Consider the following 4,482-nt stretch of genomic DNA (forward strand, 5'->3'; position numbering starts at 1 on the left):
AAGATCCCATAGCCCTTTTTTGTAAAGTGTAGGTTTCTCCATCCCCGAGGGAGGGCAGCAACACCAGTTGTGCAATTCTATCTCCCTGCTTTATAGAAAATACACCCCGAGGGCTAGAACAGAGAACTTGAATCTCCTCTTTATGATATGGGTCAACAATCCCAGGATATATAATGAGTCCCTGTAAAGTTAAGGAGCCACGGCCCAGAATAAGCCCAATGGTGGCAGGGGGCAAAGGTCCAGGGGAATGGACTGGGACCGGTTGAACATTCATTTGGGGCATGAGTAAGAAGTCGGAGGCGGCACGCAAGTCCATTCCGGAGGTTCCTCGGAAACCTCTACTTCCTCTTGATTGCTTTTCTGAAATTGGTTCCCATATTTCTGAGGGCCCTGGGACCATGGGCCCCGTGACCCGTTTTTTGATTGGGGTACCTTGGATTCTTCAATAGGGGGCAGAAGCCTCCCTTTTACATCCCGGACTGACCTGCATTCGCTAGCCCTATGATAACCTTTACCACAACGATGGCAAAGCTTCGATTCTCTTGTTCTTTCAGGGGCTTGACAATCTTTCTTAAGGTGCCCCATTCTCCCACAATTAAAACAAGCTTTTCGATTAGATAAATCTCTATACCTGTGCGTTTGTAAAATGGCGGCAGCTAGTCCTGCATTGGTTAGGGGTCCCCCAGCTCCCTGCACACTCTGAGCCAATCTTGTAAACCTTTGCTTTTGCGAGGGCGATAGCCGCTCGACATTCCTGGGTTGCTTGTTCATAGACAAGTTGCTCAATCAGGGGCATAGCTTGTTCTGAATCACCAAAGATGCGACTGGCGGCCTCTGTCATTCTGGCCACAAAGTCTGAAAATGGCTCTTGGGGTCCTTGGACAATCTTTGTAAGGTGTCCACTGGACTCTCCCCTTTTTGTGAGGGCCTTCCATGCTTTAATAGCGGCGGCCGACACCTGACCATAGACGCCCCAGATGTAGTTGGTTTGATTAAGGGCATGTTGACCCTGACCTGTCAGCATTTCAAATGTCCACTGCCTCTGATTCTCATCTTCAGCCGTGGCATTAACTCTAGCTTGTGCCTGGGCTGCATCATACCAGAGCGCCTTCCATTCCATGTATTGTCCCATGTTGGGAAGCACTGCTTTCACTGTCGTTTGCCAGTCAGTGGGAGTCATGGCAAAATTAGCAAGCCTTTCCACCTGTAATGTGGTAAAGTTAGCATTGACCCCATAATTACGAACGGATTCGGCCAATTCTTTAATTTGATTGTAATCTACGGGGGTATGTACTCTTCCGCCTTCCACATTCTCGAATACTGGAAAAGCCATTTGTATTTTTCTCCGTTCCTCTAAAGGTAAAAAGGAGTCAGTACCAGTATTCAGCCGAAGCTCATATGGCGGAGGCGCTGAGGGGCGTGAGCCCGCCGGATTTATAGGCGGTGGCCTCACATTCATTTTTGTTTTCAGTGGCCGGTGTCTATCAGGGTGATATCTTTTTTCCTCATACCGTGCCACCTCCTCCTCTAGACCACCTTCTTCGCTAGAATCCAGAGTGTCAGAATCAGAATTATCTAGCTCCAAGGCTTCTAGCTCTACTGTAGGGTATAGACTAGATTCTGGCTTTTTCTTTTTCTTAGATTTGTTAGGGGGTGAATGATCACTCCCTTCTTTCTCTCCCCCTTTCTTAACTTCCTGGGGAGGGCCTTTTTTCTTAGACATGTCTTTTCTTTTGCGAGCTCCCATTCTCTCACTCCGTTCAGTTTCTGACATGCTATCCTGAACTTCCTCTAAGGTTCCCTGACTTTCTATTATAGCAGGGTGACAGGCCTCATCCTCCAAGCAGTTTTTAACTAGCTTCCAAATGGCTTTGGTACCTAAGCAGAGATCTCCTTCTGCATGCTTCCTGTCTAGTTCTTTACCTAGCTTGTTCCATGAGGCCACAGTGAGGGACCCGGAACAAGCATACCATGGTGCCACTCTATCTACCTCCTTCACAAAATTTTGAAGTGTTCGTGGTGCAATTTTAAGATCTCTTTGTTTTAGCACAGTCTGTAAGGCTGTAACCACTGACTGTGACGACCCCATCGCGCTGACAGCTTATCTAAAAAACGCGCTCAACTCCGTTACCAGACTGACAGCACCAGACTGACAGCACCAGACTGACAGCACCAGACTGACAGCGCCAGATGGACAGCGCCAGATGGACAGCGCCAGATGGACAGCGCCAGACGGACAGCGCCAGACGGACAGCGCCGTTCTGTCAGCACCAGCCACGATGAAGGAGAAGGACAAACAGGACTAGCACCAAAGCCTCCACTGACCCGTCCCACGGTGATGACAAACTAAGGCCAAAGTCGAGAAAAGGGTTGTTCAGGATAAAGCATACCTCTCTGAACCTACGTCCCTGCAGTTCTGAATCCGCCCCGTTTTCCGAGGGGTCTCCCGCGGCGCCGGCGATGTTGAAGAGTTCCCGGGTTTCGGCACCAGATGTCCCGCGCTACCGTCTCGCCAGCAAGAACGACGCAGAACACTCGGATCCTTCTGCAGTAAAGCTTTAATGCATCTTGAGAGATAGATGATCAGCTTCTTAGAGGGAGACCCCAAGCTAAGAAACCCAGCCCCTTATATAAGCCTAGGAGCTCCGAGTGAGATGTGTAGAGCCGGGATTGGTGGTTTGCACATCACCCCAGATGACGTCACGGGAGAGGCACAGTTTAAACGGTTAACTCCAACTGACAGCGACAGTTAACTCCAACTGACAGCGACAGTTAACTCTAACTGACAGCGACAGTTAACTCCAACTGACAGCGACAGTTAACTCCAACTGACAGCGACAGTTAACTCCAACTGACAGCGACAGTTAACTCCAACTGACAGCGACAGTTAACTCCAACTGACAGTGGATGTCAGCGCCATCTTCTAACGGCAATAGCGATAGCGAGGGCGGCTCCTCACATGCTTATACTGATCTTTTAAAACATAATGCATAATTGAATACAGACTATACATATTTACTTATAATAGTCAGAATTTATAGTTAGGTAAGTTAGGTTTTCTAGATATATAGAGATGTATTTGAGACAGATAGATAGTCTTCAAACCTCTCAAAGACCTTCAGAAAATGGCATTTAAAATGGTTTAGGATTTTTCTTGACAATGAGAAATGTCTGCTCCTGGCAGCACCAATTATGTCTCAGAGGAAGATGGGCATTGAAGAGACTCATTAAGGAGTTTGCTTTCAACATGGCAAGATTAGCCATTTGGGCAAGAAACTGCTCTTGCCTAGACTGTTTGACTGTTGCTGTATAAACTGGACATGCAGGACCCACAGGAAAGTGACTGCTGAACTCAGTCTTACAGGGTTCCTGCTTCATGGAAGAGTCTAAGAGAATTTCTACAGGACACAGAGAAATGACTGACAGACTGCCAATGCAGATGGACAGTTTGAAATTTCCTGCTTTGCTGAGAAATCTTCTGGATACATTGTGGCCTATGGGCTGAAGATGGATGCCCCAACGTTACAGAGGAACTTCGGGTGACTGTTTAGGTAGTAAGATGTCTCTGTCAATCCTAGTGTTTATATATTACCCTTCTGTGGTCTTTGATGGAGTTGAAGACAGATAGTTATCATCATAGTTTTCCTTAGTTATGATAAAAGATAAGCTACATATAGGACTTTGGACTCACAAGGATGGGATGGATGATATTTTCTTTAAATCTTGCTAAAATATTGTAACTATGTTCTTACTTGATAACTGTTCTGTTATATATAATTTGACTATGTTAAAGTTAAGACCTTTCTTTTTGTTTAAACAGAAAAGAGGAGATGATGGGGGAAGTCCTGTACATTTGTTAATAAAGCATTGTTGGCCAATAGGGATCTAGATGGTTGGGACTAGGAGTCCAGGAGGATTCTGGGAAGGAGAAACACAAGAGAGTTCTAGATGTAACGCCATGGGGTAGGAGGCCTGGAAATTTCTCTGCTAAGAGACATACTTAGATTAACAATTATGGGGTAATTACTTAAGTCAGAGCTAACCAGTAAGAAACAAGCAAGGCCAACAGCTTCATAATTAATATAGCCTCCTGTGTGTTTATTTGGGACTGATGCAGATCTAGAACCAGGCGGGCAGGAAGGCTCCTCTCAAGAAAAAGCTTCTCTTAACACTTCACTTTTCCTGGCATCTGTGTTCTCATGTATCGGAACAGCAGTGCAGTGGTGCAGAGGTCAGGCCCACCTCCATTCCCAGCCCATTCATTCCTGTGCGTGCTAAGAGCATGAAACCATTACCTGCCATTGTAACTTTCTCATAAAAGATACTTCTAACTTATTGACATTCACTCTTCTGAGGTTTTTTTAAACTCATAATTCTGGTGTTTCACTGAGGTCCATCATCTCTAATATTTATACAAAATGTATTTTTAATTCATCCTTAATGTATTGCCATTATTTTGTAATTTACCATTCTCACTGTCTC

General features: G+C 45.7%; 1 pseudogene; it reads right to left on the reverse strand.

The window, feature by feature from the left end:
• Positions 1-291: 291 nt before the first annotated feature.
• LOC121143136 lies at positions 292-1,366 on the reverse strand (annotated as a pseudogene).
• Positions 1,367-4,482: the final 3,116 nt, after the last annotated feature.

This window comes from Mesocricetus auratus, unplaced genomic scaffold, assembly GCF_017639785.1.
Source record: "Mesocricetus auratus isolate SY011 unplaced genomic scaffold, BCM_Maur_2.0 Super-Scaffold_100011, whole genome shotgun sequence".
In the NCBI taxonomy this organism is placed as follows: domain Eukaryota; kingdom Metazoa; phylum Chordata; class Mammalia; order Rodentia; family Cricetidae; genus Mesocricetus; species Mesocricetus auratus.